Source organism: Macaca mulatta, chromosome 18 (assembly GCF_049350105.2).
Source record: "Macaca mulatta isolate MMU2019108-1 chromosome 18, T2T-MMU8v2.0, whole genome shotgun sequence".
Lineage (NCBI taxonomy): Eukaryota > Metazoa > Chordata > Mammalia > Primates > Cercopithecidae > Macaca > Macaca mulatta.
The window spans coordinates 84,136,515-84,149,570 of NC_133423.1; the positions used below are offsets into that span (position 1 = coordinate 84,136,515).

Consider the following 13,056-nt stretch of genomic DNA (forward strand, 5'->3'; position numbering starts at 1 on the left):
TCAAAATAATGCCTGGGTGCAAAATAAATATATCTTGAATGAAATAATGAAGTAATCTTTAAAATGGTGATCAGAGCATAATTTTCATAGAGTAATACATAGTTTGTAATTAGTTATCTCTTTCAGGGATAATGGAATTGTTCAACGTAAGAAAATCAGGGCTGGGCACGGTGGCTCAGGCCTGTAATCCCAGCACTTTGGGAAGCTGAGGTGGGCGGATCGCTTGAACCCAGGAGTTCAAGACCAGCCTGGACAACATGGCAAAAGCCTGTTTCTACAAAAAATACAAAAATTAGCCGGGGGTGGTGGCGGGTCCCTTTGGTCCCAGCTGCTTAGGAGGCTGAGGTGGGAGGATCACCTGAGCCTCAGAGGTTGAGGCTGCAGTGAACTGTGATCATGCCAGGGCACTCCAGCGTGGGTCACAGAGTGAGACCTTGTTTCACAAAAAAAAAAAGAAAATCAAACAATACAATATACCACATTTATAGAATGAAAAAAAAAAAAATGAGATCTCAATAAACACAGAAAAGGCATTTGACAAAATCCTAACCTTCTTTGATTATAAAAACACACAAAACCCTAGAAATAGAAGGAACTTCTTCAACAAGGTAAAGGGCGTGTCCTCGTCCAGCTGGGCGCCTTTAACAAAACACCATATACAAGGTGGCCCGTAAACAACAGAGGTTTATTTCTCGTTGTTCTGGAGGTCAGAAGTCTGAGATCGCGGCACCAGATTCTGTGTCTGGTGAGGGCCTGTTTCCTGGTTCATAGACGGAACATTCTTGTTATATCTTCACACGGTGGAAGGCGCCAGCCAGCTCTCTGGGATCTCTTTTGTAAGGACACTAATCCCATTTACGAGGGCTCTGTCCTCATGACCTAATCACCTCCCGAAGCCTCCACTTGCTAATACGCTCACACTGGGAATTAGGTTTCAACATGAGAGTTGTAGGGGGACACAAACACTCAGTCTGTAGCAGGGTATTTATGAAAAACCTACTAACACCATACTCAGTGGTGAACACTTTAACCCCTAAGACAAGGAACAAGAGATGATACCCGCTTTTACCGATGCTGTTCAACGTTGTACTCCAGGTTCTAACCAGAGCAACTAGACAAGAAAACGAAATAAAAGGCATCCAATTGCAAAGAAAAGAATGAAAACTATCCCTGTTAAAAATGACATGGTCTTATGTGTGGAATATCTCCAAGACTCCACAAGAAAGCTACTAGAACTAATAAATGAATTCAGCAGAATTGCTGGGAACAAGATCAACATGCAAAAATCAAGTGTGTTTCTATACATGTGCCATGAACAATCTGAAAAGGAAATTAACAAAGTCATTTCATTTAAATTAGCTCTAAAAGAATAAAATACCTAGAAGTAAATTTAACCCAGCAAGAAAGATGTGTACACTGAAAAAAATACAAAATATTGCTGGACGAAATTGAAGAATACCTAATTAAATGGAAAGATATTCCATACTCACGGGTAAGAAGACTTACTGTAGCTAACATGTCAGTACTACCTAGAACCGTCTACAGATGCAATACAATCCCTATCAAAATTCTAACAGCCTTTTGCAAAAGCTTATCTTAAGATTCATATAGACTTTCAAGGCACACCTAACAGCCAACACAGTCTTGAGAAAGAACAAAGTCAGAGGACTCACACTTCCCAGTTTCACAATTTACAGAAGTACTGTAATCCACACGGTGTGGTGTGGACCTGAGGATAGATGCATAGACTATGAAGAGAACTGAGAGTCCGGACGTCCACACAGCTATGGCCGGACGATTTTTGATAGTAGCTCCAAGTTCATTTAATGGGAAAGAATTGTCTTTTCAACAGATGGTGCTGGGGCAGCTGGGTTTCCACATCAAAAGAATGGAGTTGGACCCTGTCTCCTGTCAGATACAAAAATGAGCCTGAAATGGATCAGTGACTTACATTTAAGAGCCAAGACCATAAAATTCTTAGGAGAAAACAGGGGTAAGTTTCCATAATGTTGGATATGGCAATGGGTTCTCAGCTGTGACACCTAAAGTATGAACAACAACAACAAAAAAAACAGATAAATTTGACTTTATCAAAATGAAAGACTTGTGTGCATCCAAAGACATTATTAAGAAAGTAAAAAGATATCCTACAAAATGGGAGAAAATATTTGCAAGTCATTTATCTGATGAGGGCTTAATATTCAGAATATATAAAGAACTGCAAAAAAATACTCAACAACAAAAGGACAAATAACCAAACACAAAAATGGGCAAATAGACATTTCTCCAAAGAAGATATGCATAGCCAATAAACAAATGAAAACATACCGAGTATTCTTAGTTATTTGAGAAAGGAAAATCAAAACCACAGTGAGATACCACTTCACACCTACCAGAGGGGTTATGATTTAAAAAATCAGGAAATAACAAGCATTGGCAAAGATGTGGAGAAATTGGAGTCCCTTTTTATTACTGATAGGAGTTTAAAACGATGCAGCTACTATGGAAAACAGTTTGATGGTTTCTCTACACGTTAAACATACAATTACCACTTGACCCAACAATTGCACTTCTAGGTGTACAACCACAGGAATTGAAAACAAGGACCGGAATGGACATTTGTACCCACTGTTCCTACAGAATTATTCACAACGGCCAGAGGGTGGAAATAACTTACAAGTCTATCAGCTGATGAGAGACAAGAAATGTGGTATATCCATGCAATGAAATATTACTCAGCCAGAAAAAGGAATGAAGTTTGGATGAACCCTGGAAAACATTATGCTAAGTGGAATAAGCCAGTGACTAAAATCTCTGATATGACAAATATATGATACTGCTTATGTGAAATATCTAGCATACACAAGCTCATAGAGACAGGAAGTAGATTAGAGGTTACCGGAGCCTGGGGGAGGGAAGAATGGAGACTTTACAGGAAGTAGATTAGAGGTTACCGGAGCCTGGGGGAGGGAAGAATGGAGACTTTACTGCGTGACGGTTACAGAGTTTTCTGTTCAGGGAAGAGATTTGGAAATGGATGGTGGTGACAGTGGCACAGCAGTGCAAATGTTAGTAACACCCCTGAATTGTGTCTCAGTTACTGGGAGGCTGAGGAGGGAGGATTGTTTGAGCCAGGGATTCGGAGGCCAGCCTGGGCAACATAGTGAGACTCCATCTCTAAAAATAAATCTAAAAATGATGAAAGTGGCAACATTTGTTATATACATTTTACTACAATAAAAAGTTAGAAAAAATTGTGGGACTCTTTGGAGTGCAATTAACAACATTGAGTTTTATTTCTCCTTCTCCAGACGAACATCTGACATGTGTGGATCAGAAATGATGGTGGAGTAGCTGCCCTCTGACATAGCTATAGACCGTGTGGAAATGGTGTTCGGTAAACCCTTGACGTCCGAAGGGGTACACGACGTCCAAAGGGGTACACGACGTCCGAAGGGGTACACGTGCAGACCTTTGCAAGTCTCCAGTAGAGGGCTGCAGAAATGTCTGTAGAATCTCTTGGCTTTCCTCAGACTCATGTTTTCATAGAGAAATAAGCGTTTCCTGTGTATTTTCTCACCTGCGAGTTTGTCCTCTTACGAATGGCCGTGTTTCACGAGGAAATAAAGTTTTCAGCATTTGGGAGTGTGTATAAGGAGGGTTAGAAAGTCGGACTGTCAGGCTGAGATGCGGATTCTCATCCTTCCGCCGGCGCCTCACCAACCCAGTGCTTGGCCACCATCCTCACGGCACGTAATTCACATCTGCCACAGCAGAACGGCCAACGTCCTGGAGCCCTGAGCCCTGTGAGATGTGTAGGAAGGCACCCTGCCCCTGCCTGGCATCTAGTGTGAGCTCTAGGCATGTTTGTTGAATGAGTTAGTGTGTCAGTCACTGTCCGTCAGAGGCACATGTTGGGACGTGTTGTGGGAAATGGAGCGCTGGCCCTGCGGTCATGGCACTCCCGCCTTCCTGCTCTGGTGTGGGCCTGGGTGGGGGTGCAGGGGTGTCTGCTGGGCTCGGTTCTGCTTCCCTGAATCCCGGCCACCCTCCGTGGCTGCACATAGCACTGACCTCACTCCCCACACGCTGCCTGCCCTCAACATCCATTTCTCCCGGTGTCTTGGGCCAGCAATGTGCCCACAGAGACCCGTTAGGACGCGTACCCTCTCCCTCTCTACCGGCCACTGCAACTGCGTTCACCTCTCCACGCCCAGGCTGCCCTGGTGAAACGAAGCTTGTTTGTAGACAAAGTGTGGGAGTGTCTTTACTGTGGGTGAAAGAGCAAACTTGGGGATCTGTTTGCAGAGTCCTGGAGATTGTTAATGATGCCATGATTAGTAGGCAGCACCCAGAGTGTTATGACATCATTAACCAGTGGTTGTCATACTCCCTGGCCTTCCTAACTGGCTTGTGGTTGGGCCCCAAGATTGCCTGGCACTCCGTGAGACCATGTCTGCCTTGGGCAGAGGGCTGCCCTCTGCAGCCTCCGAGTGGCCCAGGGTGCCTCTGGCCTGCCCTTTGCCCTGCCCTGCCGCTCTCACTGTCTGCTGTGTCGGGACACTGAGCAGAGGTGCCGATGGAATGCGCACAGCGCAGCGTGTCACGGTGCACGTGGGCTCCCCACTGGAAGGGATGTAGCGTTGTTTTTCTTTTGCAGCGTGTCACGGTGCACGTGGGCTCCCCACTGGAAGGGATGTAGCGTTGTTTTTCTTCAGTAATGGAGAGGAGAGGGGAGGGAAAGGCCCAGGCACTGGTGCTCCAGCTCTTGTACATCCCGTCGCTGTGTGCGATTCAGAAGGTCTGGGGTGTTCTGAGAATTTGCATTTCCGGCAAGGTTGCCGAGAGTGATGTTGATGCTACTGGTTCAGGGATCCACTCAGGTCAGTGGCCTGGAGCACTGGAGGGCCCCGTGGAGCTGGGGGGGATGGAGGGATGACAGCCTCGGGATGGCAGAGGGGGCTGCCGGGTGAAGGGGAGGTGCTGGAAGCAGGGTGGGGCAGCTCATGGCGCTCTCTGGGATGGCCCCGTGGCTTCTGCCGAGCCAGATTCTCCTGTTTCTTAAGAATTTCTCACTGGCGAGACTCCATTTTTCTTGAAGAACAGCGTTTGCTTTATTTTTCTTTTTTCTTTCAGGCATGTATAGAGTCTTTGGCACTATAGAAAGCATTTACCGTATAATTAATACCTAGTCGTTCCCAGAGAAGACACAATCTTACAAGGGGAGGTCATGGGAAGAAGGAAGCTCTGGTCATAAATGCACGATTTCCCCCTTCGGTGCAGAGAAACTGGACTCTTAACTGTAGGCAGATGCGTTTTGTTTTGTTTGGGTAAAACTCACCTTCCCACTGGAAGATGCCGCCCGCCGCCCAGCCAGCCCCCTCCCCAGACCCAGGGTGGACGGGCCTGGGCCAGCTGGGGCTTGGCCACAGCCAGTCCGAGGCGGTGCGGGCTCCTGCACCCGTTGTCTTTGAAGTCCTGCAACCAGATCAGCTCTCTGCCCTCTGAGATCCCGGGGCTGTCGAGCTCATTGAAGCCTGCAAATGGGACAGCACGGCCTTTCTCCTTTTTATTCAGCCACTGGATAGGGCTGGCCCACGAGCCAGTAGTTAAAAGAAGCCATTTAAGCTTCGATTTCAGATAAAAGACTTGAGGTTCATGAAATGTTCCAGCATAACAGTGCAGCTCTGTTCGCTGCTGCAAACACATTAGAATACACACAGGGGCCGCCCCGGGGAGCCCGCAGGATCCCGACCTGGTCCAGGCTGGGTGCCAGGTCTGAGGGTTTGGGCGTCCTCCGAGCCCATGAGAGACCCGCCTGGCGGCTGCTCCGGTCTGTTCACCCTCCCACTCCGTCCCCTCTGTCTTGTTACCCGTTCACCCTCCCACTCCATCCCCTCTGTCTTCTTACCCGTTCACCCTCCCACTCCGTCCCCTCTGTCTTGTTACCTGTTCACCCTCCACTCCGTCCCCTCTGTCTTGTTACCCGTTCACCCTCCCACTCCGTCCCCTCTGTCTTGTTACCCGTTCACCCTCCCACTCCGTCCCTCTGTCTTGTTACCCGTTCACCCTCCACTCCGTCCCTCTGTCTTGTTACCCGTTCACCCTCCCACTCCGTCCCTCTGTCTTGTTACCCGTTCACCCTCCCACTCCGTCCCCTCTGTCTTCTTACCTGTTCACCCTCCACTCCGTCCCCTCTGTCTTCTTACCCATTCACCCTCCCACTCCGTCCCCTCTGTCTTGTTACCCGTTCACCCTCCCACTCCGTCCCTCTGTCTTGTTACCCGTTCACCCTCCCACTCCGTCCCTCTGTCTTGTTACCCGTTCACCCTCCCACTCCGTCCCCTCTGTCTTCTTACCCGTTCACCCTCCCACTCCGTCCACTCTGTCTTCTTACCCGTTCACCCTCCACTCCGTCCCTCTGTCTTGTTACCCGTTCACCCTCCACTCCGTCCACTCTGTCTTCTTACCCGTTCACCCTCCACTCCGTCCTCTGTCTTGTTACCCGTTCACCCTCCCACTCCGTCCCTCTGTCTTGTTACCCGTTCACCCTCCACTCCGTCCACTCTGTCTTCTTACCCGTTCACCCTCCACTCCGTCCTCTGTCTTGTTACCCGTTCACCCTCCCACTCCGTCCCTCTGTCTTGTTACCCGTTCACCCTCCACTCCGTCCTCTGTCTTGTTACCCGTTCACCCTCCACTCCGTCCTCTGTCTTGTTACCCGTTCACCCTCCCACTCCGTCCCCTCTGTCTTGTTACCCGTTCACCCTCCCACTCCGTCCCCTCTGTCTTGTTACCCGTTCACCCTCCCACTCCGTCCCCTCTGTCTTGTTACCCGTTCACCCTCCCACTCCGTCCCCTCTGTCTTGTTACCCGTTCACCCCCCCACTCCGTCCCCTCTGTCTTCTTACCTGTTCACCCTCCACTCCGTCCCCTCTGTCTTCTTACCCGTTCACCCTCCCAGTCCGTCCCCTCTGTCTTGTTACCGTAATTTGCACCTCATTGGCCTTAATGTTAGCAGAAAGATTATGGAGAGACAGTTGAAGGTCAGGTGCAATAAAATGATTTTATGTACACATCACATAGGTCCCTGGTTAATACACTGCAGAATGTTCTAGTCTCATGAAGAGTCTTGCTCCACAAACATACTCCGTGTTTGTTTTCACTGGGTAGAAAGGGACAGGTTTCACAGTTAACAGGGAGTGCATCTGAGCAAACATGCACCTCTTTTTCTTGGGTAATGTGCAGAGAACATTTTGTGGTTGTGTTTATGTCTGTCTTTTACAGACGTTCGAAGATAGTGTTAATTCTTTACTCATCATCTCAGTATGTCATTATCATTCTCTGAACAGCATTTGTTTGTAGAAGTCAACATTAATTAATCTTCTCAACTGAAATGAAAATACTTTATGGGAAGGCACTCAGAGCCCCCCGCCCCCGCCTGCCAGCACATCAGATGGATTGAAATACTTGAAGGCAGAATATAGTTCACAGAAAAAGCAAACCTAATTATAACCTAAAGATCATACACCAGGTGAGTTATGTTCATTTCAAAACAGAGACATTAAAAATGTGTCGTCTTCTTGCCCAGGCAAAATTCCCACAAGGGAAAGAAAGAGTACGTGGCCTGGATTCTTCATCCCATCTCCAGCTTCTCTAGCTGTTTATTGTAGGCGTTTATCCCATAGTCTAGGTGTTTCTGCATGAAAATCATATCACTGCCAGGCAGATTCAAAAGCCTAGTGGGGCTGGGCCCTGTGGCTCAGGCCTGTAATCCCAGCAGTTTGGGAAGCTGAGACAGGATGTAGCTTCAGGCCAGGAATTTGAGTCTCTACAAAAAATGAAAAGTAGCTGGGTGTTGTGATGCACCTGTAGTGGTCCAGCTCCTCAGGAGGCTGAGGTGGGAGGCTCGCTTGAGCCCAGTTGGAGGCTGCAGTGAGCTATGATGATGTCACTGCATTCCAGCCTGGGCAGCACAGTAAGATCCCATCTCTTAAGAGAGAGAGATATATATATATATATATTTGTGGCATTTATATATATAATATATAACATATGTTATATATATTTATAATGTACATATTATATGGGGATGGGGCTTGTACCAGATCCAAATTCAAACACTTTCTTTTTTTTTTTTTTTTTTTTTTTTTTTTAAGACGGAGTCTCGCTCTGTTGCCCGGGCTGGAGTGCAGTGGCCGGATCTCAGCTCACTGCAAGCTCCGCCTCCCGGGTTCCCGCCATTCTCCTGCCTCAGCCTCCCAAGTAGCTGGGACCACAGGCGCCCGCCACCTCGCCCGGCTAGTTTTTTGTATTTTTAGTAGAGACGGGGTTTCACCGTGTTAGCCAGGATGGTCTCGATCTCCTGACCTCGTGATCCGCCCGTCTCGGCCTCCCAAAGTGCTGGGATTACAGGCTTGAGCCACCGTGCCCGGCCCAAACACTTTCTTTTTGAGAGACGCAACCTCAGGCCCCAAACTGAAGATCCTGAGAGGCTGTGGCATTTGTCTCTGGTCCAGGAACCACCTTAACCGCAGACAAACAGGACCCATGCTCTTGCTAATGTGGTTGGACTCTGTGTCCCACCAGACCTGATCTTGAATTGGAATCGTCAGCGTTGGGCTCTGTGTCCCACCAGACCTGATCTTGAATTGGAATCGTCAGCGTTGGAGGTGGGGCCTGGTAGGCGCTGGCTGGACCGTGGGGGTGGTTTCTCGTGAATGGCTTAGACCATCTGTTTGGTGCTGTTGTTGTGGTAGTGAGTTCTCATGAGGTCCGGTTGTTCGAAAGTGTGCAGCACCTGCCTCGTGCTCTCTTCCTCCCGCACTAGCCATTCAGATGTGCCTGCTCCCCCTTTGCCTTTGCCGTGATCAGAAGCTTCCTGAGGCTTCCCCAGAGGCAGAAGCCACTGTGCTTCCTGTACAGCCCCCTGCAGAACTGTGAGCCAGTTAACCTCTTTTTTAATATGGATTACCCAGTCTCAGGTATTTTTGATAGCAGTGTAAGAACAGACTAATACAGCTGCTAAGCCGTGAGGAATCCTCAACCATCCAGCCCCTGCAGCCCTTGGGCTGCACGTTTCCTAGGTCAGCCTGCAGAAACGCCGAGTCAGGCATATCCAGCCCAGCCTCAGGAGTCAGATTCAAATGGATGCAACATCGGGAAGTGGCTCCCAGCCCACTGGCTGCCGGTCCAAGCCACTGCTCCCTCCAGCAGGACAGGGAGTGATGGTGTGGCCGGTGCAGCGGTCCCGATACCCCAGTGAGGACTTGGGGCCAGGTGGGTGCTGCTCCCTTCCTCCTGGGTGCAGGGGAGGATCTGCAGGGGAGCAGAGGAACTGGGATGGAAATGAAGCCGGCGCCTGGCCGGAGGGAGAGGGGCCACAGGTGCAGATCATGGGAGCGTCTGGAGACTCCAGAGGTAGAGGGGATTCTACCCCACACCCGCCTGTCTCAAAGACAACAACAAACCAAACAGCATAAAGGTCTCTGACTCCCGAGGTTAGGGTGGCTCTGTCTGACTCGGGGTTTTCGGGTGACAGTGAAGGACTCAGGCTGACCCAGGGAATGTGCAGCCCGGGGGCTCCAGGTGCTGAGGTTGGCGGAGGATGCCTCATGGTTCAGCATGAGCGTGAGTCCTGCTTATCTGGGGTTAAGATGGTTTATGGGTCATAGACAAACGCCATGGGCTCCCAGGAGCCACAGTTCGGGGCCTGAGGGTGCTTGCCCTGGGTCTGGGGTGGCTCCTCTTGATGGCTGGGAAGCCCGCAAAGAAGCCTTAGTCACGTCCGGTGTTGATGTGACTCCAGAGGGAAGTGGATCCTCAAAGGTGCAAACGTTAAGTTCGCTGTCTTCAGTCTGTGCTTGGCACTTTCTTCACTAGATCTTTTTCACTTAGGTTAAACAATTCTTTCTCCCAGCACGAGGAATGCCAAGTTCACAGTGGTGGCTCTGGTTTTTGTTTTGGTTTTTTTTAAGAGATGTCTCACTCTGTGGCCCGGAGACAACGGGGTCCCTGGAGGCCAGGAGCTCGAGGCTGGTTCGCTCCTAGGCTCCAGGAATCCTTGTGGCTCAGCCTCCAGAGTAGCTGGGACTCTGGTGCTTGCCACGACACCCGGCTGATTTTTTTTTTTTTTTTTTTTTTGTAAAGACAGGTTCTTGCTATGTTGGCCAGGCTGGTCTTAAGCAATCCTCCTGCCTCAGCCTCCTGAAGTGCTGCGATTACAGGCATGAGCCGCTGGTCCCTGCCTGGCTGTTCTGTTTTGTATCAATTAATGCAGTGTGCTTTGTGGCCAGTGTCCTGGGTGCCCTTATAGCTTGTGGTGCACATGGACTCCTGTTACCCTAAAACACAAGAAATCTTGTGAACAGCCGGAAGACCTGGCTTCTTCCCTCCGGAATTCACAACCTCACCGGGAGTACATACGAAACGGCGGGCTCAGAGTAAGCCGCCGTGCATGACTCCGTGCTAAACTGTGTGGTGCAGATAATAAAACACACATTCACCGAAGGAGTCAAGGACAATGGTGTAGAAAGGTGGGGTGTGACTGTGCTTCGTGGCTCTAAGGGAGAAGAAAGGACATTGCAGAGGAACGAAAGAATTTGAGCCAAGGGATGGAGGAGGAACTGGAAATGGTCTCTGCTCACAGGTGCCCAGGAGATCGGCCTCATTAGAATGGGGTGTTTGTCAGGGGAATCTGAGATGCAGTTTGGATTAATCCAGGGGGGCCAGACTGAAGGGTCTGTAAATCTGTAACAGATTTGAAACTCGGTATGTTGGCACATGGATGCCTTAAGTGACTGTGGATTCCTTACGGAACGGGCTCTGCTTTGTGTGTGAGAGGTGGCAGAGTGATGTTCAGGGGTCACATCTGGTCCAGATGCATGTTTAACTCAGTGTATACACCTCATTGTTTTTAAAAATAATGTCCTCAGTGTTTAAAAATTATAAATAAATGGCCAACATTAAGACTAAATTAGGAGACTTCATGTTAAAAATCCAGCCAGGTCTGGTGGCTGACGTGTATAATCACAGCACTTTGGGAGGCCGAGGCAGGAGGACCACTTGAGTCCAGGAGTTTGAGACCAGCCTGGGCAATGTAGCAAGACCCCATCTCTTAAAAAAAATTAACAATTAGGCTGGCATGGTGGTGTGCACCTGTAGTTCCAGCTGCTCAGGAGGCTGAGGTGGGAGGATCCCTTGAGCCTAGGAGATCTAGGCGGCAGTGAGCTATGATTGCACCACTGCACTCCAGCCTGGGCAACAGAGCAAGACCCTGTCTCAGAAAAAAAAAAAAAAAAGCCAGTCATATTTCTTGCAAAAAAGGGGAAGATGCAGTAGCCGGTGGGCCGCGTGTCCCTGTCCCCAGGCCCTCTCCGTCTCCTCCACACAGAGGCCAAGAGCCTTTGCAGGATCTTGAGGCCCATCATGTTGTTTGCTCACAGCCCACTTCAGTCACTGTGGGACCTGCTTGGTGCCTGATGAGGACCGTTCCTGCCCCTAGGTGTGGCCTCCAGCAGATATTTGCTTCAGCTTATATTTTTGGACAAAGGAATGGAGTGACATGGATAATACTTAAATTGGAATAGACTATGCCTTTTATCTGAAAAAGTTCTCTTGTGATATTTTTTCTTATCCTTTCTGATGTCTCAAGAAAACTCACTTAGATCCATTTGTACAAACATGTTTGAATTCGACCTCACAATGGACTAGGCTTTGTAGGAGACTGAACTCATGGTAATGAATACTCTACTAATTTTGGTGGAATTTCTCTGTGGTAAAGAATGAAAGAAGGAATACCAGGAGGATTGGGCCCTAATTTTCCCCAGAGAGGACCTTCTTTTAGGCCTCACTTTATCTTCTAGCGAGACAGCTGTGGTGTTAGACTTCCGTTCCTTGGCCTAAGCAAAGCTGGGTCCCTGACCTTCCTGGGCATGGGCGTTTGTGGATGGAACCATGGTCAGAAGAACAAGGAAGGAGGTCCACGGGGTGGGAAATGCACGCTTACCCGAGAAAGCATCCAGCTGCGGGTCCTCCGTGGCCATGAGAAGCAGTAGCAGAATGCTCCTAGAAAAGCCCTCCCACCTGCCTCTGTCGGGCGGGATATACTGGTCATGCGTTTCTCTTCAGTCCTGGCAGAAGCCCAAGAGGACAAAACCTGACCCTTTGCAGGCAGCGTGGCTTGGACGTTGGTCTTTGGAAACAAAGGGGAGGCTTTCAAAGGCTGAGTGAGAGCTCAGATCATGGGATTCCTGAAAGGCAATTAGAGGCATCTTCTAGACCAAGCCCCTCTTTTCATAGCTGAGAAAACTACAGTTTGGAAAGCAAAGCAGTGAGCCCAGGGGATACCCAAGTGCTTATGTGACCCCACACCTCTCTCTCCTTTTGATGAGCCGTGTTCGCATTTTGGAAGGAGAAGGGGGAGCGGAAGAGGCACCTGACGCAGGCCCTGCTGACAGGCAGTCAAGGGCATCCCTCAGGTCGGTGTAGCCAAGGGCCAGGGCTGCAGGACAAATCCAGCAGGCACATCCCACTGGCGAGGGGACACTGGCAGCTTTTCCGTGGTCCCTGGCTCGGATAATGTATCTCAGATCAACGAAGGATTCCAAAGGCAGGTGCTTTTCACTCATCCGCTCCCACTGACTCCTTCGTCCCCCTCCTTCCTGCTCCAGACCGACTTCTGATACAGGGAGGGGGAAAGACAAGAGTGGCAAGATACCAAGGAACGCAGTCCTTCCTCCCCTCCTCACTGTCTCTGCCTGAGCTCAGAGCCTCATCCGCTTCCCCCCAGACCCTCTTGACTCAGGGTTGTCTGAGAGCCTGCAGCGTTGGCATCACCTGGGGCTTGTTGGACATGCCAAATCTTGGATTCCAACCAGGCCTACCACAGCGTATCTTCTACTGTAACGTAATCGCCAGGTGATGAATATACACATCCAAGTTTCGGCGTGCTGCCCTAGAAGGTCAGAATTTCCCGTTGGTATTTTCCCGTTTCCCCCAGCACCTATTCTCCTTTAATCCATTCTGAACATCAGCTGGGTTCTAGTTTGAAAACAA

At 49.4% G+C, this 13,056-nt stretch overlaps 1 protein-coding gene and 1 long non-coding RNA gene across 31 annotated transcripts in view; both read left to right on the forward strand.

Moving 5' to 3' along the window:
* Positions 1-13,056, forward strand: part of LDLRAD4 (low density lipoprotein receptor class A domain containing 4) — a 446,527-nt gene that overhangs the window by 261,469 nt on the left and 172,002 nt on the right.
* On the forward strand, positions 618-5,158 carry LOC144336563 (uncharacterized). The gene is made up of 2 exons (XR_013408451.1): positions 618-2,883; positions 2,936-5,158. It is a non-coding gene; the product is annotated as an uncharacterized LOC144336563 (long non-coding RNA).